Source organism: Canis lupus, chromosome 22, assembly GCF_003254725.2.
Source record: "Canis lupus dingo isolate Sandy chromosome 22, ASM325472v2, whole genome shotgun sequence".
In the NCBI taxonomy this organism is placed as follows: Eukaryota; Metazoa; Chordata; class Mammalia; order Carnivora; family Canidae; genus Canis; species Canis lupus.
In genome coordinates, this window is record NC_064264.1 from 53365387 (window position 1) to 53390872 (window position 25486).

The 25486-nt window shown below is 36.6% G+C and overlaps 1 pseudogene; it reads left to right on the plus strand.

Annotated features, from left to right (window-relative positions):
• The first annotated feature begins 329 nt into the window (after window positions 1-329).
• Window positions 330-790, plus strand: LOC112656026 (ubiquitin-conjugating enzyme E2 variant 1-like; annotated as a pseudogene).
• The last annotated feature ends 24696 nt before the right edge of the window (window positions 791-25486 follow it).

Here is a 25486-nt window from a genome sequence, read left to right on the forward strand (position 1 = left end):
ACCCCACCAAAAAGGAGAACTATAGACCAATGTCCCTGATGAACCCCGATGCAAAAATTCTCAACAAGATACTAGCCAAAAGGATACAGCAATACATTAAGAAGATTATTCACCATGACCCAGTGGGATTTATCCCCAGGATGCAAGGCTGGTTCTGGTTCAACACTCATAAAGCAATCAACAAGAAAAAAAAAAAAAACAAGAACCATATGATCCTCTCAATAGATGCCGAGAAAGCATTTGACAAAATACAGCATCCATTCCTGATCAAAACTCTTCAGACTATAGGGATAGAGGGAATATTCCTCAGCATCAGAAAGCGATGCAAGATGGCAGCCACCACGGCTGCCATCATGACTGTAAAAGTCCCTCGCAATTTTCGACTGTTGTAAGAACTGGAAGAAGGCCAGAAAGGAGTAGGAGATGACACAGTTAGCTGGGGTCTAGAAGATGATGAAGACATGACATTTACAAGATGGACAGGGATGATGATTGGGCCTCCAAGAACAATTTATGAAAACCGAATATACAGCCTTAAAATAGAATGTGGACCTAAATACCCAGAAGCACCCCCCCCTTTGTAAGAACTGTAACAAAAATTAATATGAACAGAGTTAATAGTTCTAATGGAGTGGTGGACCCAAGAGCCATATCCATGCTAGCAAAATGGCAGAATTCATATAGCATCAAAGTTGTCCTGCAAGAGCTCCTGAGCCTAATGATGTCTAAAGAAAACATGAAACTCCCTCAGCTGCCGGAAGGACAGTGTTACAGCAATTAATCAAAAAGAGAAACCGCAGGCCCTCCCCCTCCCCCCCATTCGATTTAAGCAGTCATTTTCCAGAGTAGTATATTTTCTAGATACGTCTTGTAGACCTCAAAAGTACTGGAAAAGAGGCTCCCATTCAAAGGCAGTTTATCTTAAGATACTGTAAACGATTCTAATTTTTTGTCCATTTGAAATATATAAGTTGTGCTATAACAAATCATCCTGTCGAGTGTAACCACTGTCCACATAGTTGAACTTCTGGGATCAAGAAAGTCTATTTAAATTGATTCCCATCATAACCGGTGGGGCACATCTAACCGAACTCCAATAACTGTGAAAAGACACATCATACAATCACCTTGCTGCTGATTACATGGCCTGGAGTCTCTGCTTTCTCCCCTTCTCCCCTTGCTGGCTCCCTCCCTCCCTCTCTCCACCCACCCCTCCATCCCTGCAACAGCCCTCCAGCTTGGGGTGGCTTGCTAGAATAGGCGTGAAGGCTTCAGGTCGCAGCCTGTGGGACTACTGCTGGGTGTGCAGGGGTGCTCCAGCTGCACCCCTGGTTTCTTTTTTCAAGTCTTAAATGATGCCTCCCGCCTCCAAGCCATCATCCTTTGTCCACTTCCCATGACCACCCTCGGCCGAAGCATAAATTGTAACCCTCTCTGCTCCCCTCTGAAATTGGCCTTTGGTGGGGAATTCAGGGCTTTCCCCATATCTTCTCCCCCACTTTAATCGAAGGGTGCTGCTTTTTCCTTCCTCAAGTCTCTTTTTGCACCATCACCACCCAATACTTCCTTGCTTTGGCCAGAAACCATCAGGTAAGGTTGGAAAGAGTCTCTGACTCCCCTCGTTTAGTTTGGAATCACATTTACTCACTCTCCATCAGCCTGGGAATGAATATTGGGTCCTCAGCCCTGCCACCCTCTGCTGTCATTGTCAGCTGATGCCGTTTTTTAGCTCAGGTTTTGATAAAGTGAAAGGAACAGTCACCAGGGATACTCAGACCTGCCAGCTCTCAAAGTGCTTGGTGGTAAAACTTGGAGAAAGGCCACAGAAGACACTTGCAAGCACACACGGTCCCTCTGAATGAATTTTCTTTTCCTGTAATTGTTTTTGCTTTTAACAATTGAAGAAGTTTTAAACAGGGTTCTCATGTGGTCATCTTACAATCCATTTGGGTCTAGTTTGGAATCTGACAACTGGAATGAAAAGAACCTTGGATTTGGGGCATACTTTGGCTTTGGGGGACCCGCATCCCATGGTCCTCAGTAGGGATCGAGAAAGAACTCAGTGTGCACAGCAGATCTCCGAAATTGACGGGCTTGACTTCCTGGCAAATTGCTGCGTTTTTCCACTTTTCTGCTCAGGACCACTAAATGCTGAGATGTGGATGCATACCGAAATAAAAGCGATTCATTGTGCTCTAAAGGTTTTTTGTTTTGTTTTGTTTTTAATTTAGTGTTTGTGTAAAACCATCTTTTGAAGCAGCAACTATCCAGTCTGAAAAGCAATCGATGTTTTCATTAATCTTTTTCTGGGGGGTACCTTAGTTCTAAGGATTTAACATCCTGTAAGTAAAGTTGAACATAACAGTATTCCATAAGCAGCCTTTTTATTGTCAGACCATTGCCTGATTTTAATATAATAAAAAAGAAAGTGCGTTAATATTTAAAAAAATATATTCCTCAGCATCTTAAAAGCCATCTACAAGAAGATTGCAGCAAATATCATTCTCAATGGGGAAACACTGGGAGCCTTTTCCCTAGATCAGGAACACGACAGGGATGTCCACTCTCACCACTGCTATTCAACATAGTACTAGAAGTCCTAGCCTCAGCAATCAGGCAACAGAAAGAAATAAAAGGCATTCAAATAGGCAAAGAAGAAGTCAGACTCTCCCTCTTCGCAGATGACATACTGTACCTAGAAACCCAAAAGACTCCACCCCAAGATTGCTAGAACTCATATAGCAATTCGGCAATGTGGCAGGATACAAAACCAATGTCCAGAAATCAGTGGCATTTCTATACACTAACAATGAGACTGAGGAAAGAGAAATTAAGGAGTCAATCCCACTTACAATTGCACCCAAAAGCATAAGGTACCTAGGAATAAACCTAAATAGAACTACCCTATGACTTAGCAATTGCACTGCTGGGTATTTACCCCCAAAGAAACAGATGCAGTGAAAGGGCAGGAACACCTGCACCCCGATGTTTCTAGCAGCAATGTCCACAATAGCCAGACTGTGGAAGGAGCCTCAGTGTCCATCGAAAGAGGAATGGATAAAGAAGCTGTGGTCTATGTACACAATGGAATATTACTCAGCCATTAGAAATGACAAATACCCACCATTTGCTTCGACGTGGATGGAACTGGAGGATATTATGCTGAGTGAAGTAAGTCAACCGGAGAAAGACAAACATTGTATGCCATTCATTTGGGGAATATAAAAAATAGTGAAAGGGAAAAGGAGATAAAATGAGTGAGAAATATCAGTGAGTGTGACAGAACATGAGAGACTCCTAACTCTGGGAAACAAACAAGGGGTAGTGGAAAGGGAGGTGGGTGAGGAGTTGGGGTGACTGGGTGACGGGCACTGAGGGGGGCACTTGGCAGGATGAGCACTGGGTGTTATGCTATATGTTGGCCAATCGAACTCCAATAAAAAATATACAAAAAAATAAAACTCATATACTTCAAACATCATAATGGATGAAACATACTTCAGAAGACATACATATTCAGGTAGAATTAAAATAAACTCTAGATTGTTTAAATAGAAAAATAGAAAATATTTAAATAAAGAGACTAAACATATTGTTCTAGGGAAATAAATAAATTCAGCACAGCAATATTAATATTAGAAAAGAGTATGTTTTACGGAAAAAAAAAAAGTCATCCGAGGAAAACGAGGGATATTACATACTGGTTCAATAAAACTCTGAGGTTGGGGATCCCTGGATGGTTCAGCAGTTAAACATCTGCCTTTGGCCCAGGGCATGGTCCTGGAGTCCCAGGATCAATTCCCACAACAGGCTCCCTTGCATGGAGCCTGCTTCTCTCTCTCTGCTTATGTCTCTGCCTCTCTCTCTCTCTCTCTCTCTCTCTCTCTCTCTCTCTCTCTGTGTGTGTGTCTCATGAATAAATAAAATCTTTTAAAAAAATAAAATAAAATAAAATAAAACTCTAAGGCCTAGAGACCACAGTGCTTTGTGGTCAGTTACTTAGGGAATAAAGTAAAAGGGAGATTTGAAGATGAATTGATTGGGAGATTTGTCATTTGGGTCATTGGGTACTTTTACTTGGAATGAAGGATCTAGAGAAATCCCACAGCCTAGACTAGGATTCTAACACCGACCCAAAAGGTCCAGGGAGCAACCTCTGAATAGCCCACCCCAACACCCTGTGGTATTAGGAGTTAGCACTACAGAGCCACCCCTCCCAGAAAGTATGGATGCAGGAGAACCACCATGCAGTCCTGTCAAATGGGGCCCTTCACTTCCAGTCTCCTGTGCCCTTGATCTCTCCTGGGTGGGGTCAGGAATAGAAACTACCCAGGTGGCAGGACAGAATGTGCCATATGGACTTTAATGCTTGAGAGGGAGCCAAGAAGTTTTAACCTTGTGAAAGCAACTATAAAACCTGTGCATCTATCAGAGACATCCTTGAGCAGAGAATGGATGGCGCCATGGAGGAGATGTACAGGCAGCTGGGGGTAGAAAAAGCAAGGGCTTATTTTATGCACAAACTCATTTAATACAATATTTTTAGTTTAATGAGTTGAAAAGTTTAAATAAATATTAGAGCATTAAATATAATGACAGAAATTTTGTTTTATGAACTTCTCTGGTATTTTTCATGGCAAAACCAAAAAGCCTGAATAGAGCAGATAGGACTCTTGGATGTTCTATTGGATGTTCTTACCTTCTAGCTGCTCTCTACTAAAATAAAGACATATTGTTCTTCATAAGGACATTAAATTTTGAAACCAGCACTTTGGAATTTCATTTATTCATTAAAGCAATATACCTTGAGTGCCTCCTAGGTTTTAGGCAAAAGCAGAGACACCTCAGAGACACTAGCAGGGAATGCCAACAGTCTCTTTGTCCTCACAGTGCACTTATAGTATAGTAGATTAATCTATTGATATCCATGAACTGTGCATCTTGGATATGGATATCCATATCCATGTAACTCTTCACATCTACTTAATAATATGGCCCCAAATTCTATTTTTGTGGTATTCTCTTTTCAGCTATTTTATATTTGTTCCTTTTCAAAATGCTTCCAATATATTTGCTCTTCTTTTTTTACATGAGGGAAAAAATACCGAAATGTTGATTCAGTTGTGTCTCATAAACTAATATAAATGAGTCAGAGTTGGAAATTATTAGGCATGCTAATGCAGGGAATCTTTAATCTCAATTGGATGCTCAACCAACTCAAGCCAATAAATCATGTACTTAATTATGAATAAGAGAGCCAAATTTACAGAACATGAAAAAAATGTCAGAAGATTTTTGTCAGTCCATGTGTCATAGGGAGTTTGACTTTTGACTTTACGTAGATAGGATTAGCCTTATAACGCATGCAATATGTTTTCTATTTCACATACTTTTAAATATTTCTTAGGAACTCAGTATGTATTTGTCCCACATGAGTTAAACTGAATTAAGAAACCAAATTTACACTTCCATGACTTGATGGCAGCAAATGGTAAGGGTTCCTGTGGTGCTCTAGGCTCTACTTTCTTTCCTATGTCTGATTTTCCAACTGGTAGCTTTATCTTTAGAGCAACATCAGGCCACACATCTAGAAGAGGAACCATCTAGTCAAGGTGAGACAGGGCTGCCTCTGGAAGTATTAATAGAACAGCAAGCTTGAACTTTCCCAGAAGTCCACAGGAAAATTGTGTTTGCTCTCATTGGTCTGAATTAAGATACATACGTTGAGTCATTCACTCTTAAAAGTGTTATAATTGTCCTTAGATCTGCATTTCCAGGACTAGGGGTGAAATCTGATCCTGAAAAGTAGATATCTTAAAAATCAGGAAACCTTAGACGAGAGAAATGTGGGAGTAGATGCTTAGCACAGAATGTCTGCCACCATAGGAAAATAAACAACATTCATTTTAATCATACATACATCTGACTTTGCCATTCATTTCCATGGTATCAATAATTAAGCTTTTAAATAGATGGACAGTGAATTCTCAAATCTTGGAATGTTTAAAAATAGTGTTGAGGAAGACCTACACTAAAAATTAGAAGGTAAAATACGATCTTTGCAACCCACAAATCCTGAGATTCTAAAAAGTCTGATAATCACTGTGTTTTGTTTTGTTAGTATTTTAAAGTTTCACAGATGAAACACTATTGAGACACTGGTTCTGCTGTCATGGTTTTTTAAAAGTTATTTATTTATTTATTTATTTATTTATTTATTTATTTATTTATTTATGACACAGAGAGAAAAGCATAGGCAGAGGGAGAAGCAGGCTCCCCCTGTTGGGATCCCGATGCAGGACTCAATCCTAGGACCTCAGGATCATGACCTGAGCCAAAGGCAGATGCTCAAACACAGAGCTGCCCTGTGGTTCCCTACTACTACGATTTAAGTTCACGGTTTCCCTGCTTTCTTTCTTCTTTCTTTCCTTCCTCCCCCCCCCCCTTTTCTCTTCTTTTCTTAGAGGACAGATTAAACAAGTGGCAGAGAAGTAAAGGCTATGTGGAAGTTATTATCTCGCATGTCTTTAAAGGTAGAAAGTGAGAGAGTGGTATTAAAAATATGACCGTTCTGCCAAACGGTCACTTGGAAATCACCAGTTTACCTCTGGGAATTCTGCTCATCAGACTGGAGTATCAGACTTCTCAGTTGCGTAATATTATCTATAGAGTCTCAAAGCTACATAAAACATTTTCATCATAATTAACATGCACAGATACCAATCTTTAAGCTACTATTGATGGACTCAAGCAAATATCAAAACTTACATACATCTAGAAAGAATTCTAAACTCTTAGAATAAAGGAGGGCACAAACTGAATCAGCAATTGGCCAATGTTAGCATTTTTAAAAATATTTACCTCTGAAATAAATTGCATAGAAAGAAATTTAAAATTAAACATTTGTAGAGGCACCTGCCTGGTTCAGTCAGTAGAGCATGTGACTCTTGATCTCCCAGTCTTGGTTTGAGCTCCACCTTGGGTAAGAGATTATTTAAAAATAAAACTTTTAACAAAATTAAATATTATAAGGTTACAATGATGAAACAATTTACAAAGGTGAGAGTTACACCAACATTAAGAAGACAAAACTGAGGTCTGCATTGCCGACCTCCTCCTGTGGATGTAAGTGCCATGTTGCCTTGAAGTGTTACTCAATAAATGTCTCCTAATGATATGTTCTCTATGTCACGCTACATCTTGCAGCTGACATCTGTATCGCTTTCACTACTGATTTCAGGTTTGCGGTTTCCGCAATCCACTGCCTCAGTAGGTTTTCCATTCAAATAAAAATTTTGTGTGCTCACAAACATATATTATTTTTTTTAATTCAGCAAATATTTTTCAGCTGTCTATCATGTAGAATTTTGAACATTGATCACATGGTATTGGAGGAGCCAAATAAACCCGAGTGTGACTTTTTCCCTGCAGTCGCCTCATCTGCTAAGTAAGGATATTTCTTACAGGCTTGTGTGTGGTTCAGATTCAGTTACACAGTGTAAAGCAAGCATTCTTTAAACAATGTTTACTCTTGTCATTACTGCTGCTACAAAGTAGATGACACAAGTCATCAACCAGAACAAATGAGCTCCGCCATGGCAAGTGGTTCCCACGTGATGCTGGTGAGCCAAGGAAGGACATGGGGCAGCACCTTTTCAGCGCTCAGAAAATCCTTATGCTTGGGATGGCTTCCAGTCCTTGTCATTGTTTTACATTTGTCATGCTTAAACACACACCCTAAATAAATAAATAAATGCATACATATATACATAAAAAATACACAAAAACTGGTCTATGTTGAATTGAAAACTACGATAATAAAAGAGAAATAATGAAGTTAAAACTGATTTCAGAGGAAATGATTTCACATAAAGGTCAGTACAGTGTAGTGTGGATTTTCTCAAGTCTGGATGCCTGATTTCAATTTCCAATATATTTTATTTATTTTATTTTATTTTATTTTATTTTATTTTATTTTATTTATTTTATTTTATTATTTTATTTTATTATTTTATTTTATTTTTTAAAAGATTTTATTTTATTTATTCATGAGAGACACAGAGAGAGAGAGAGGCAGAGACATAAGCAGAGGGAGAAGCAGGCTCCATAAAGGGAGCCCAATGTGGGACTCGAACCCAGGACTCCAGAATCACTACCTGAACCAAAGCCAGACACTTATAACTGCTGAGCCACCCGGGCATCCCTCCAGTATATTTTATTGTGACATACGTCTGAACTTTGTCTTTAGGTACAATCATTTTTTCCCTGATTATGTATTGCATCTATTACATATTTGCATCATATTACATATTTGCATTGTAAATTAAATGCAATAGGAGAAGCAATAGGAGAAATAAAAGTGTCCCCTATCCTGGACCTATGAGATATATCTGTAGATTATAATATAGATAAATATATCTATATATCATAGCATTTAGCATTTTTAAAAGAACTTACCTTAGCATTTTAAAAATACTTATTTAAAAATGCATATGAATATGTTCATATTCATATATATTTATATTATATATTCAAATTCATATATTTTTATGTTCAGTTAACCACTTAGGTTAGATGACCACTGTGCTAGAGAGAAAATAAATTTATATTGAAGATATATATCGAGTATATATTTTTATATTGAATATATATTCAACCTATTGACTATAAATATTGAAGATATGGAATATATATCCTCTATGTTGGAATATATTGAATATATACATATTGAATATTGAAACGGCTAAGAACAATTCCAGAGGAATGTTATTAAGCAACCAAGATGTGCAACAGAATGCAGAATGCCATGGACTGACTGTATATCTGTGGTAGAGAAATTTTACTTTTAAGAGGAAATGTTTTAAATCAATTTGGAAAATCACAGAGACTTTAAACTCTAGCAAGATCTCTGGTACTCCCTGGATCAGCAGCGTTGGTCTCCAGGGAGCACGTTACAAATGCACATTCTTGGGGCTCCTGGGGGGCTCAGTCGGGCTCTCTCTGCTCAGTGGGGAGCCTGCTTCTCTCTCTGCCTCTGCTGCTCCTCCTGCTTGTGTTCTCTTGCTGACAAATAAATAAATAAAATCTTTAAAAAAAAAAAAAAAAAAAAGGACATGCAGATTCTTGTGCTGGGGCTCCAAAGGTCTGAGTCTGGGTCGGCAGCTCTGTGGGTGGGGCCCCGATGCTGCCTTTCACAGTGGATTCTGGAGGCCACGTAAGCCGGTGGGAAAACCTCGGAGAAAGGCTGTGGGCGACCCCCCAAGAAAAGCTTTGATCCGACGCGCGCTGCACCCGGGCCTGAGCCGGAGGAGCAGCCGGCGGTCACCTGTGAGCGGGTCTCAGCACCAGCAGCCTCCGCCCGCCGGTCCTGTCCTCCCTGCCAAGGCCCCGCTGCTTCACCCACTTCTCGGGCTCCCAGCGAAGCTCCACATGTTTGTTTTCTCTTTTGTATTTTATTCTGCATAACAAAGGAAGTCTCTTGTCAGGTAGGCTTTCAATTAGAGCTGATCAAAGTGACCAATCAAGGTGTGCACTTAATAAAAGGCAGTCTTCTTCCCAAGAAATTGTCCCATCTGTATTAAATTTCTTCTTTTCTTCTTCTTCTTCTTCTTCTTCTTCTTCTTCTTCTTCTTCTTCTTCTTCTTCTTCTTCTCCTCTTCCTTCCTTCCTTCCTTCCTTCCTTCCTTCCTTCCTTCCTTCCTTCCTTCCTTCCTTCCTTCTTCCTTCCTTCTTCCTTCTTCTTCTTTCTTCTTTTATTTTTCTTAAATCACTGCTCCTTGCCTATCTACCCCTCTGGGATGTGAGCTACTCTGGGCAGAAACGGTTTCTACACGTTTTTCTAAATCGTTAGAGTCTCACAATGCTTGCGGTAGAGTAGGTACCACTGCTGTTGAGATGACAAATTCATCCTCCAATGACAAGGGTCTGAAATGGGAATTTGTTGTTCTGCACAAGTTCTTGATGACAGTCATTTATTTATACATATATATGTGTGAGAGAGATGCACACGTTGGAAACATTATGCTTTTCTATATCAATAAAATGTGCAATTTAATTTTGATACATTTGTTCTAACACACACACACACACACACACTATAAAAAAGGCTTCCTGAAGCATCTATCTAACACAACTTATCCTGGTCTCCATAACATTTATTTTTATTTATTTTTGTTAAAATAAATAAAATATTTACTTATCCATTGACTGTTTTTCCCTATGAAATAGAAGTTCAATCAGAGCATAAATATTGCCTATATGCTTTCCTACTCTGTGCCTAAGGCCCAGAACAGTATATGGCAGTTAGTAAATGTTCAATATTTGTAAATGGAAACTTCATGAGTGAATAAACTTATAAATAAATAAATGAATTTTAAATAAATCTGGCCCTATCTTTGTGAATACACGCATGCTCATATAATGCTATATTACTTGAAATGTTATTTGGAAAAAAAAAAGAAATGTTATTTGGAATACTGCACATTTTATTCATTTCCAAAAAATACTTGAATTCATTGGTATAATAAACAAAATAGACTATAATATTAGGGCTTGACACCCTCTAATTTGGAGGAATTCAGTTGTTCAATTTTTCTCCAATTACTTTTCTCTTTCTTCTCCTGTTTTAATTCTTTCATCCCTTGGATTGGTCAGAATATTTGGTTGCTTCCTCAGCAATTTTCAGATGTTTTAACACTTCTGGGGAGTAACTATAATATTTTTCATATTTCATATGCATCTCCAATAGTCATTTTATTATCATTTTTGAAGATTTCTTTTTTTTTAATTTATTTATTTATGATAGTCACAGAGAGAGAGAGAGAGGCAGAGACACAGGCAGAGGGAGAAGCAGGCTCCATGCACCGGGAGCCCGACGTGGGATTCGATCCCGGGTCTCCAGGATCGCGCCCTGAGCCAAAGGCAGGCGCCAAACCGCTGCACCACCCAGGGATCCCATTTTTTTTTTTTAAGATTTCTTTTTATTATTATTATTATTATCATTTTTGATGCAGTGCTGTGATGAGCACCTCTTCTCCATTCCATCCTGATAATAAAGAAATGAGCATTCCTAAGTCCCAAATTACTAAGTAACCATATGTTGAGAATTTTATCAAAGTAGCCTAATCATTATTGTTTAGAAAAACAGAAACCTTCAGGGATTGTGGCTTAACAAGACAGGGGTTCTGCGACCTCACCAAGTATCCAGAAGTATGAAGACTATTCACATAGAAGTGTCCATTGGTCCAGATCCTTCTCATTTCCTCCTCAGACATCTCATCTCTATGGCCACTTATGGCTATTTTGTCTTCATGGTTGCCATATGGCCAACCCATCTTTAGTTTTCTGTCCAAAAGGCAGTAAAAAGGGAAAAGGACAAAAAATAAAGGTGTATGCTGAGTTTTCTTTTATTTTTTTGAAATACAATAAACCTATAATGACTCTACCTTGCTAAATTTCACAACATCCTTTGGCCAGAACTGGGTCACATAATTATCCCTAGCCCTTAAGCAAATCTGGGAAGAGATGTGTCATGTTTACCAGACACATCATCATTTTGAATAAAATTAAGGTCCTCTTAGAAAAGAAGAATGGAGGTAACCATTATCTATAAAGGGCATCGACAAAGAGGTTCCCTTAATGTAACTAACAAGTGGTACAATTCATTACATTTTTTATGAAACTTTTGTATAAACATTCACTTGCCTCCTTTTACAAATCCTCTACTTGGGGCAGCCCGGGTGGCTCAGTGGTTTACCACCGCCTTCAGCCCAGGGTGTGATCCTGGAGACCCGGGATGGAGTCCCACGTGGGGCTCCCTACGTGAAGTCAGCTTCTCCCTCTGCCTCTCTCTCCCTCTCTCTCTGTGTATCTCATGAATAAATAAATAAAATCTTAAAAAAATAAAAATCCTCTACTTGGACCACATATTCACATTTTTGCCTCATCAATATTAACAGTCTTTTCTTTAAACACAGTTCTATGTCAATTTCATGAACAGAACAATGAGAACTTCCAAAAACAATTTAAAAATAAAAATGAGGGTAATAAGAGATCTCAAGGCAAGCCAAACTATTTCACTAGCCTTTCATAGCAGTGTTTCCAAGTTCATGTGGCACAACAGAGATTTCAAATTCTGATTTTACAGACGTCTTGGTTCTTCTCTCCTTAATAGAGTTTTCAGGCAATTTTAGGTCCTTCCAACAAACATCGTAGGCACTGACATGGGAGCAGAGCTGGACTGACCACACTGCTTTTCCCATGCTTTGGAAAGACTGTGCTGACATCCATCTCACAGTTTTACGTGTGCAGAAGCAGACAACGCAGGAGCCATTTCCTATTTCCAAAGTAGTTTACCTTTTGACGTTGAGAAGAGTCCAACAATATATTCGTCTGAGCACTGACACATGAAGGAATTGGGAGAGACTAGAAAGTGGATTTTTTCTCGTCCCCGATTAAAATTATCTTTCAGTTAAATTACTGAAATTCCCCAAAGTGAAATGTTTAGTGTTAATTTTGTGTCTATTTCTCAGTATGAATGTATTATTTTTAAAATTATTTCGTTTTTCTCTTTTGTATTTTTAAATAGAGGAAAGTTAAACGAATCAGGTTGGTTATGATACTTGCAATTGTTTTTATTTTAGCATGGGTATCAATGTATCCTGATCACTTATAGAAGATCTTCATCTTTTCAATATAAAAAAATTAAAATCATTTCGACGTGGAAATTCAATGTATTTTTGTTTGCTCGCTTAGGATTATCCATTTTGTTTCCTTTATTTTGTTATTGTTATTTAATTGAAAATATTCCATGCAGGATGGCAAACCATGCACTTAGAAAAAGAAAATTAGTGCATTTCAGTGAGGTGCATTCAATATGGTAACACCCGAATAGCCTCAAGGCCTTATAAGTTTATCTGGGTAGTATGATAATCAATTCATAAATTATGTATGCCTAAGCCCTTTGCACCTTAGGCAGTTTCAGGATGTCCAAAAAACATCAAACTTAGTGCACTCAAATCAATGTTTAAGTCGTCTTAATGGCCAATTAAGACCACTGCAGACATAGTCTAATCCATTATGCACAGTTGACTAACAGTGAAAAAACTTCAAGGATTTTACCCTAGATTTATAGACACACTCCTTGTCTTTCTAACTTTAACCTCTTACTCCCTTGCTGATATCATATGTATTTTTACCAAAGGTGGGAGGGAATTCATTCTCTCAATGAAAAGAGAAATGGATATTTGGCCCCATAACCTGTGTGCTAACAGAACAATAGACTGGCACATTTTAAAGACACAGCAAATGAAGTTTTGTTGAATGGTGCTGATGAGATTATTGATAATCATAATTAAAAACTTCAGTGATCTCACCCATATTGATTGTTACGTGCACACACACACATACACACACAATCAGGAAATTTCCACATGAAGTGGATTATCCCATTGCTAAGGTATAATTATGGTTGATAAATAATTAGGGGTACTTCTTTTTCTTTCTTTTTAAAGTTTTACCTATTTATTCACGAGAGATATAGAAAGAGAGAGGCAGAGACACAGGCAGAGAGAGAAGCAGGCTTCATGTAAGGAGCCCAATGTAGGATTCCATCCTGGGACTCCAGGATCATGCCCTGGGCTGATCATGCCCTTGGCAGGCTCCAAACCTCTGAGCCACCCAGGCTTCCTGGGTACCTCTTTTTCTTAACTGGGAATATTTTATAATAAAGAATACTTGCTTTTTAATTGTCTTAGCTGTGGTACAATTACTACTCACTAAGAATCTTTTATTTGAAATTACTTATTTTTTTCCATTGTATACATACCTCCTAAGGCTCTTCAAGAAATGGAAACAAACATGAATTTGTATAAAGCTAATTTTCAGTGAAAAATGGAAAAAAAAATTAGAGATTGAAGAGAATGTCAGAGGAAATAAGGAAGGATATTGGAATAACCCATTGACCGAATCAACAAAATTTGTGATATTAGTATAGCTTATACTTGAACGCCATCTATGAATGAAAACTCACTGTCCTATTAAGGCAGCCTGTTTTATTGTTACATAAACTAAAGTGTGACAAAATTCTTTGATCAATTTATTCAGCAATTTCTAAGTGAGCATTTACTCTGTACTAAGTACTGAAATCTACTCTTTAATTCGATTACTAATTTTTAGTTCTGTTCTTTTAAGCACTAGAACAAAGATATTCCTTTGCAAAGGGAAGCCCTTAAATACTTATCATGTTTTCTTCTTCAAAAAAGTTTTCTTCCAAGTTAATTATTTAATGTGTTCCATTGTTTTCCTATAAAATACTATCTTTACTCATTAAAATTTTGTTCAAATATCAAACTGGGAATTTCAGATCCATATATCTTAACATTCCATAAAGAGGTCCTTGCTTTCCCAGTTCTGTATACTCATTTTCCACTAAGGCAACATATGCTTTTGTTTTTAGCGGCCTCTTGGCACTATTGGTGATCGTTGAGTTATAGCCAAGTCAGATCTTGTAACCACCGACTACTGTCTGCACTATCAGCTACTCTGCTTTTCCTTTTCTCTTTTTTTTAAAACCCAAGGCATGACTTGAGATTCATCTTTTCAAATTTCATATTCTTGGTACTCATCCAGCATTCCAGTCTTTGAGGATAACGTGAATCTCAATCTTGTTATCAACTGTTATGTTGCTTATTCCTCCCAGTTTGGTATCATCTCGAATTTGGAAAGTGACACATTCAGCCTTCTTCATAATCTGCATCCTGTCTTCTCCTTACATCTGGGGCCAGTTGATCCATGTAAGATAGACTATTGTCTAATTTCGAGAGTGATCTTTCCCAAAAAGGAAGTATTTCAAACAATTTCCAGTCTTACTCTTGACAGGAATCTTCCATGGTATCATATGGATATGATACAGACACCCAGACTGAGTTTTGATGCTATAATGTAGATCTTAATGTTATTTAATATCTACAGATATATTTTAATGCGTGTTGTTTGAAGTATGGGATTGAAAAAAAAAGGAAACTATGGATTTTCATACAGGATTGGAGATAATGCAAATGACAGTGGTAAATCCGTTACATTTTTTGCAGAGAACATTAACCTAAATATCTGTGACTGCATATTTTTAAAAATAAATGAAGCTGAAAAAAAATAAAAATAAATGAAGCTGAAAGCAAAAACAAAGAAAAAACAAAAAAAAACACAAAGAAATTCTACTTAATTCTCACATTTTACCATTTGAAATTTTCTAGAATTTAGTAAGACTATCAGACTCAAAGTAGCTCTCTGATACTGAAGGGATTAATCTGCAGAAGAATGCATATGCAAGTATAAGTCCTTTTCTGGCTTTGTCTATTATGGATTTGAAATAATTTCCCACAATATTTATGGGATTTTTTTTTTTTTTTACAATGAAATGTTTATGGCATAGTAACTTTGGCCAGATTTAAAGAAAAGGTATGGTAGTTTCAAGAATTCTGTGTTCTTTTCATTTCAGCTTGGGAATGTTATTGTTTGTTGTTAAGGGTGGGGGAGAGGGCAGTGCTTCTTTTCTTTCCAATCATGAGGCAGGAGCTCCTTTAGAGCAATATCCCTGGTTTCTTTCTGTTGCTTTTCATTCATTTATCCTACTGGGGGAGATATGACATGTCACACTCACAAGTGAAAGAGAAGTTTCAGCTGCTGCATCTCTCTGGTATGCACCTACCTACACAGGGTGTTCTCTCTGCTTTTCTCTTGTGTTACTTTGGAGGGGGAACACCTCAATCCTCAAGTGATTATTAGCAAACTCACAATCTCCAACATAGACTTTTTTTTGGTAATAAAGGTAATACCTCATCTCCATCTGTCTAACTCCTATGATTTTCTTTAATTGAAAAATAACTTTGTCATGTATTTGTCCCCCAAATGACAATATTTTATTGATGAAAATAGGAATAGAAAAAAAAGAAAATTGGAATAGAATATCAAGTAGATACATATGATCTTTTAAAATATATACATTTAAATAAATGAAAAGAGTATACGTATATTAAAAATTCTATATGATTTTGAAGTTTCCTCTCCATCCATCATCAATCAACTCACTGACGTAACATTTTTTTTGAAGTGGGGAAAATAAAAGTCAGACATTAAGTGCAAGTAACAAATTTGTCTTCTTTCTGGACAGATAGACATTTTATTCATTAATTAGAGTATTTTCTGTAGGTTTCCCTTATTTTACGTTTTGACTCACAATCACTGATCCCTAGAACCAAGAGCTAGAGCTGAAAGTGATCTCATTCAATAACTTCCTGTTCACAGACATTTAATGATGTTTACATACAATGGTTGTCTTAATGTTGATAGATTCAAAAATAGTATCAATTTTATTGATCTCAAGATAATACTAGCTTAGTTCTGTTTACACTCGCACTGTTACTTAATATGCAGTTGTTTAACAAGTGTTGAGATGCTGTTGTAAATTCCCAAGGCTAGTGAGCTTTTATAAATTACCAGATAAATGATTCTGAGAGCTAAAGACAGAAATTGCAGACACTCCTAATATCCCATTCTAATATTTGACAAGTAAATATTAGTAATTTTTTCTACTTGCTATATCCACCTTAAGTGTAGAAAATCCTATATTGATGTATTTCTTTATCTTTTCCCCAGGGTCCTTGCACAAAGTAGGATTAACCACAGGAACCCAGCAGAATTTTATTTCAAATTCATTCCTACATTTGTCATTTTTAGCACATGATTCTCCCAAATATTAAACTCTCCAGATGCTATTTAATGGTTTAGATAGCAGAAATTATTATCAGATTCCTATAAATCATTCATTTAACCTAGAACCAATTTTCTCTTCATTTTATAACAGCAATGATCTTTCTAATCTTCATACATTATGAAGTATTTGACATCACATTTACATTTAGATTCCCTAAATTATGGTTTGAGCATATGTCCTGGGAGAAACATATTTGTTAAAGGATCTTGAGGAATAGTGAGGTTTGTTACTCTGACTTTTAAGAGATGACTATCAAATCATTAAAATGCTTAATAGTTGATTACCAGTGACCTTTAAAATATATTCTTAACCTTTTTTTGAATGTTGTTTTAAGTACTATTTTGTTTTTGTTTTTGTTTTTTAAATATCAACACTAGTGACATGATGTTGGAGTGTAGAAGAAACTTTTTGAAGTGTAAAACTGGAACTCCATAATCAAACTACTCGATAAGCAAAGTGCATATGTGTAGGTGCATGAAAGAATAAATATCTCCAATATATTTATTTAAAAGAACATTGAAAAGAACCTGAAGCATCAGACTAATTTTCTTCTAAGGAAAACTAAAATAAAAATTCACTCCTAGGAGCTGTATTCTGCAATTATTCTAGCAAAATAAATCTTTCAGTGAAAATACTTTGAATTAAACAGCTTTTAAAAAGAAAAATAGTGGAGTGTACACTTCACTTTTGCCTCTTAATGACTAACTTTCTTACCAATAATGACAGCTTTCATTTGCATATAATTAAAACATTATTTACAAAAAGTTGCAATGCAACAAAAGAAAAACATTGATTTCTTATATGGAAAGATAAATGGAAAGGAGAATCTTTTACTTCCACACTATGGTATATAATCGTAAAGCAGGTAAGGAAGAAGGAAAATAAATTGGGATTTTCATTTTGGGGTCATAAGTGGAATAATTCTTAATGTTTTTTACAAAGATGTTAACTTACTTGAAAAACTATCAAATGACTTAACATGCAGGTGATTTCTGGAGAGCATGTGAAAATTAGATGTATATCCTTTTGTTTGCAAAAGAATGTCAAATCTGCAACACAACTAGTTGGAAGGATGAGGAGCCTGGCAGCTACACAAGGGATGTGAAGTTTTGAGAAATGAACATCCACCTTCTTTCTGTCTGGTCAGCTGGAACCCTCTAGCCATTAAGCTGCTCTTAACACTAGGGAGCACACTTTCCCCAGAAATTACCCTGGGAAGACAGGAGGCTTCCCTTTTGCAAATCAGCATCCGGCAGGATGCCAGCCTCTGCCCCGCTATAGAGAATGACAAGGCCCACAGCTATGACAGTGCTCATGGTAAACAATGACAGTTCTGTCAGGAATCTGAGAGGCTTTTCATACTTCTGCATGTGCTGAAAAAGAAGCAGAGTTATTTTATTTGTGGCATATAAAAATGACGGCATGAACTCTTCACCCCTTTTTTCCTTTAAACAAATCAAAATTAGAAGAGTGTTAGCAGCTTTATGATGGTGGGAATGGAAAGTAAGCGGCTGTAAGAATTTGAAAGTGAGGAAATTTTTTCCTTCAGTAAAATTATAAACACATATTGGTTAAATTTTGTTTTAAATATAATGATCTTGGAGTTGTAATGATCTCACCACGAAGCTCTTAGTTATTCTTAAAGGCATGTTAATGGCGCTTGGAGAGGGCATGGAACTAAGCATAGGCCAGAGGATGTCTGAAGGGATACATCCTCTGTAAACTGGGACTATAAGCATTCCCATTAGGGCTCTAGAGAAGCAAGATTGGCATGATCATTGCCTCCCCCAAAATGTTATATATCACCATATTTTCCCCTGAGTTTATGCAAAAGTTGATTATGTATCTCAAGTATGGAAAGTATGGCCTCAACTCTTCTAAGAGATAAAAGGGATGAGGTAAAAGTTATTGCTTCTGGGAAGCTGGCCATTTTTCAGGGGAAAAGGCGGACTTGTGCACAGCATGGCTTATGAAAAGGTAAAGTACAATCAGGAGTTATGTAGTGAGTACCTGGCTTGTGCTAGGTGTGGGCATAACAAGATGTGAAAAGATATGGACACAGACTGTAAGAAGCTCATAGCATAATGAAACAAATAAGAAAAAGCACAATATGATCAATGATCCAAGAGGAAGATGTGGTGATCAGTAGTAATAAAGGTGGTTAAACTCAGTTGTTGAAGAAATTCTCTCATATATCCAAGCAACAAAGTTTACAGATAAAGCTTGGAGAGGTAGCTGGCAAGGCATAGAGTGAAGATTCAAGCACATATAGCCAAACACAAAGATTTGTTATTAATCTGTAACTATTGGCTCCCCTGGCTCTTTTCATTTGGCTTGTCCAAAAATCTGTTCACATTTCTGCTGTAATCCTTCCTTGATTATAGTTCTGGTGGAGACCAGTTATGGTCCTTCTGAATACAAGGGTGCAAATATGACTTGGGTTTCTCGGCCACCACAATTAGCCCAGAAAGATACAGAAAGCTAGAGCCAAGTCTATAAAATTCCTTCTTTATAGCCTTGTGTACAAATGTTGGGAGGAGGATCATGTGTCTTTTCTCCTGGATTTCCAGTTGCCATAATAAAGGCTGTTACCTCTTAAAGCCATGCCTCTCCTCTCCTTGTTACATAAAAAACCCAGCTGGAAGGGGGAAGGCTGAGCTCAGGGAGGTGGGACACACAACCCTAACCACTCATGCCTGAGTCTCCTTTCACCTCTGGACTCCTTGGTAAAGTAATCTGGTTGGGCTTTTGTGAGTTTTCCTGCCATTTATAACCTAAAAAGGCCTAACTAGTATACTTAAAGCCTGGAGGATGAAAAATACAAGGAAAGTTACATTTATGCTAGGATTTAAAATATAAATTGAATTTCAGTGAGGATGATTCCAATGGGAGGATGGATACATTGAGCACAAGTAGAAAATTACAAAGCAAGACAAAGATTACATGTCAGGTTGACTGAACATTCCAGTATGTCTGGGTTCCATTTGATTTATGCTTGTCATCTCTATGTTCTGCACCTGTTTTTCTCGATATTTTCTTAGTTTCTATAATAAACTGTATGGGATAGCCACCCTACTTATACATGAGAACTGAAGCCAAGAATGCATACATAATATCTATAATTTAGAATTTAGGTTTGAGCCAGATTACAAACCCCCCAAAACATTATAGTAAAGACTTAGATATTAAATTAAATGGTATGGATCAGAGAAGGAGCACGGTCACAACCTCCAGAAACCATTGTAGCTAGCAATGTTAAATTTGTATTAGGTAAAGTGTGAGATTAAAAAATTGTTATTATAGTCTATGTGAGAGATGATGAAGCTCTGAAAATTGCATAAAAAAAAACAAGGTGGTGACTTTTGAATTCAGTGATTTAAACAGTATAGGCTGTCTGTTTAGATTAGAATGTCAATAGTAAACAATATACCGAATAGCCATACTACCTTTTCCTCTAGTGTGGAGAACAGGTTGAAAGAGCTGGAAAGAGGTTCGGAGCTTTGGGTATATTATTATTATTATTATTATTTTTTTTTTTTTTTGAGAAAGAGAGAGTGGTAGGGGTAGGGGAAGAGAGAAAGAATCCCAAACAGCCTCTGCGCTGAGCCCAGAGACCATGACCCAAGCCGAAATCAAGAGTCAGAAACTTAATCAACTGAGCCACTCAGGTGTCCCTAAATGGTCCTGTATAAAGTTAGATTTATATTCAGCAAATTAAGTATACACTTTATACAAATCGTGTGTTGTGTACCCATGGGAATTAGTGAAGATCATGGTTTTTTGATGACTAGTTCAGTTTTTAGAGACTTTACGTTCTAAGCTTACAAGACCAACTAGTTAAAAATGCAATGGCTCTTGTATTTAATCTTACTGCCTGTTTTAATTCAAATTGCTTGGAGGTCTGAGCAGAGCTACTACCACGGCCTTCCCTGAGTGGAGTTGGAGAAAGCAGAAATTGATGTGGTAAAATGTAGATCTGTTGGGAGATCTATGGGCAGGTAGCATTCTATGGATGTAGAATTCATGTGATATATGCCATTGATGCAGGGTATGGGGTTCACAAGACAAGTTGATGTAAATAATCCTAGTTTTAAAGTCTAGATGAATGAGTTGGTGTTAATTCCTTCAAAACAGATGGGAAGTTAGAACATATACACTTAAAGGAAAATGTTGGAGAAAATGTAAGCTTAGTGTCAGACATATGAGTTTGAGGTAATGGCCAAATAGTCTAGCGGAGTTTTTCACTATTTATTTTATAGGTAGATATCAAACTTAAGAGAATGAGGCCACATACAAAATAAAGGACAAGCATTATTTTTGTAAAGAAAGAGGGAAAATGAAACTAACATCAGGTCTTTATGGAAAGATCTGCATTTCTATGTTGAAAGAACAGGGTAAGTGCAGCTTTAAAGACCAAGAAAACTATCAGAGTGTGCTATGTAATTGAAGCTAGAAATATCTTTAATGGAGAAGGGCTCAAAAATGTCAACGGATCTTGCCAGATACGGAGGATGAAATAGATTTCATAATTATGAGATAATGTTTGAATAAAAATAATATCAATTAAATAAATATACTGAAAACAGAACACGGAGACTTGAAAGGGGTTAGGGATTGAGTGACACTGCAAACAAAGCAATCTACTGTAGGAAAAGTCTGGTGATGAAAGACAAGCAGAGAGGAATAGCAGCTCAAGGGATTGGAAAGGAAGATTTTGTAGAATAAGTTAGTCTCTATGGTGAAAGTTCTACTGCTACATTAATGTAATCAATGAATCACAGAAATTTTATATGTATTGCTGGTTCATGCAAAGTTGGAAGGAAGTTGGGTGATTCCCCAGGAAAGTCCTTCTCCATAAAGTAGCATAGCGTCACAATCTGCTTACAATTCCCTCTACCTTATCATGTGACTTCCAAGATCACCATAGCGGGACAATAGGGCTCAAAGGCAGTGTATCTTGCTCTTCTCTGCTTCAGCTTAGAAACAACAAATGTCTCTTCCATGTATCACTTATTTGTCAAAATTAAGTGGTCACATTAGTATTTTTTTTAAGATTTTATCTATTTATTTGAGAGAGAGACAGAGAGCACATGAGCAGGGGGAGGGGCAAAGGGAGAAGCAGACTCCCTGCTGAGTGGGGAGGCCCACTCCAGGCTCCATCCATCCTGGGACTCTAGGATCATGACCCCAGCCAAAGGCAGCCGCTTAACCAACTGAGCCATCCAGGCACCTGCACATTCATATTTGAAAGCAAAAAATAGAGTTAAGGAAGAGTAGCATTAGATACAAGAAAAAAAATATAATCTAAGTGCTATTCCTTTAAGAAATAAGGGAATTTTTACACAAAAGACCTGTTTCAAGATACAGATCATTTAGATGTCAAATTCCATTGCTTGCCACAAAATCAGTCACTTCCTTCATCTCATCTCATATAGTAGATACCTCTTCTATAAAATTCAACTGTAAAATTCTATAATTCAAAGACATTTATGGTCAGAGATTGATAAAATAATGTGTCTTCAATAACCATTTAATCTTCAAATAATTGTTTACCTCTACACTTAGTCAAGGTCTGTGTGAGCTCTGTATAGAAAGTAGAGTACAAAATTAATTATGAGAAAATATACGGATCCTGTCAGCTTTTTACTAAATGTATATGAGTGTCAACAAAGGCATTTTCATTGCCTTATATGCAATGACATTGACATTTCACTGCTATCCCTAAATTCTACAGATAGAGGTTGAGTTTTCCTGTTTATTTTTTCTCTGAAAATTATTTATATCCTTTTATTTCTGAAGAAATTGGCAATGAAATAGATAAAGTAGGAAAGAGAATCACCTTGTAGTAAGGCAGACAGAGGAATGAACACTTCAGCATTTACTTTTCATGGCCTAGTTAGCCTCAGTGGATTTACATAGCTGCCAGAGTTTAACCTCTTTTACTGCTGATATGAATTGAAATTTATTCTATAAACTACAGAATTGATTACTTAAATAACAACAACAGCAACAACAACACAAGAAGAAAAAGCAGCAAGATTTGATCTGATACCAGTGTACATGACACACTAAATTTATAAATATATATATATGTTATATAAATATATATATATGATATATATATATATATATATATTAAGACTTATTTATTTATTCATGAGAGAGAGAGAGAGAGAGACAGAGACATAGGCAGAGGGAGAAGGAGGCTCCTTGCAGGGAGCCTGATGTGGGACTAGATCCCAGGACTCCAGGATTACACCCTGAGCCGCAGGCAGGAGCTCAACCGCTGAGCCACGCAGGTGTCCCTAAATTTATAAATATATTGAATAAACAAACACAGGGTCAAATAATCCCATCCGTGTAGGAACATTGAATAAATCCAGGTTACCAAAATTATTACCTGGAAAAGAAAGGTATTTCAATCAGAACAACAAAAAAATTAACTGTCTCATGTGGGATGAAATTTGAGTCAGAAAAGCAAAAATCATTTAATCAGAGGAGTAAAAACTTCATTTTGAGTGGTTTAAAATTGCAACATTAAAAAAATTTTTCTCATTAGGAAGTCATAAAGGGTAGACGTTTTATGAGTCTAAGGGGTAAATAATATTCACTTCATAAACCAGGAGATGAATCTAGAATCAGTCAGCTTGTATAATATTTTGTTTGCGTTTTTTAAATCAGATATCAAAGAAGTAAAGGAAATATATCAAAATGTCACTAGAGACTCACTCACAGGCCACAATAACCCAGTTTTCACTGCTGGAAACTAAGACCAGGTGCCAGAAGCCATCAATTCCAAAAAGCCCCCCAAAACCCAGTTTTTGATCAGTTCGATCCAGCTCAGACATGGTGCTAACCCTCCCATTGACCTTCAGATTATTATCATCTGATTAATAACAATAACAACACCCACCAGGGCCTTGATAGATCCATCTGTGCCCATTTAAGGGAGGGAAAAAGGTGACACAGATTTAGAGCAACCTTTCCCCCCTTCTCAGAGAAACCCCATATCAACTTGTTCATCAGGTTAATTACCTTAACCTCATAAAACCCTGACTATAAGACCAAATTCGGGTGAGGATACCTTTAGAGCATGAACTCTCTTTCTCCATTCTCTGGCCATTGAATAAATTACCTGCTTGCCATCAAATATTGTCTTGTTATTTGGTTATTTGGTGAACAGTGAAAAAAATCTACAACTTTGATAACAAAAATATAATTTAAACATTTTTAACTTATAAAAAAAATTGTTGGCCTCTAGCTATTATTGAATATGTAATCATGGGTTGGTTTAAAGAAAGATTCTTTATGATAATAAGTTAGGTGGAATATGACAAGTTTGCTCTATAAATTCAATTCTGGATTAATAAAATACATTGGTTGCTACTATTATGATCCTATCTCATACAACTAAATAACATAATTATACTCCTCTTATTTTAGTTTTTGAATAGCACTTACAAGACTGTAGAATCTCTCAGGAACAATTTAAAGATTTTTAAAAATCTCATAGTGAAAGCAAGAATGAAGATAATCTATACAGGATAAGAATTATTCATGTCATTGGTTATCTTTTTTGGTTGTTGGTGTTTTGCTTTGTTACTCTGGGAGCCATCAATATAAATAGAAGCAACCTTATTAGCTCCTACTGGTTCTTTTTGCTTTTGAGGAAAATATCTATGTATAGCTTTTAACCAGTTGATTTTTCAATAAAATGTCAATAGCAAGTCTTAAAATATGTTCAGTGACTCTTGACAATTAGGGAATTGGAAATGGAATTGAGGATAAAACATAGAATAGTTTAGACCTGAATGATGATCAGTTAGATCATTTAGATTTTTAGCAAAAGACTAAAAGACTATTCTTGGTGTGCCTTTGCAAATATTATTCTTAACTTGATTTATTCTTTTTTTTTAATTATTGCTTAAGACATTTCTGTAGGAGTTCCATTCATGGGTTCTTTCCCAAAGATAATATAATGATGAGATCTGTTTCCTGCATTGTATAATCCTTACTACAGTAATTACAAGTTAAAAATACCAAACACATAATGAATTGCTTGCTATATGGCACTGTTTGTATTCCATAATCATATCAGTATGGTTCTAATAGCTAACAGAGACATTTTCACATTTCCTTCTGTTTTTATAAATCTTAAGTCGAACAATAATCCTAGGTTAAACTCTCTCTCTGTCACCTAATGGATGATAAAAAATAGGAATGAATTTTATGGCAGATTAGCCCTTAACTGTCTCAGGAGAGAATTGCCCTGGTTGTCAGTACAGAGCATTTTTGTAGCTGAGTTATAAGCATGTCAGGTTAGTAGTTGTGTCCTAATGGAGGAAAAATTACTGCAGCGATAAGTACTTATCTAAATTTTGCCCTCTTTTCCACCTAATTTTAAGTTCATGAAAACTCATTTCCTAACAAACGAGTCAAAGGCAGTGATTGTTATTCATAGGCAGGTTGTTAGTATTTAAGTAAATTATTTTGGCCTGATCATTTATTTTAGTTATGTTACCATAATGCATAAGATAATCATTGCATTTACTTATGCTGTGCTGGCATTTTAAATGTAAATTAAGCTTTTGTTTGTAGGATAATTTATTGCATCATATAGCAGACTCTGAGACTCACTAGTACATTATAAACAATTTTAGTAAGTTTTGCCTTTTGTGTTTTTTTTTTTAACGAGAACTGGTCTTGTTTTTTTGG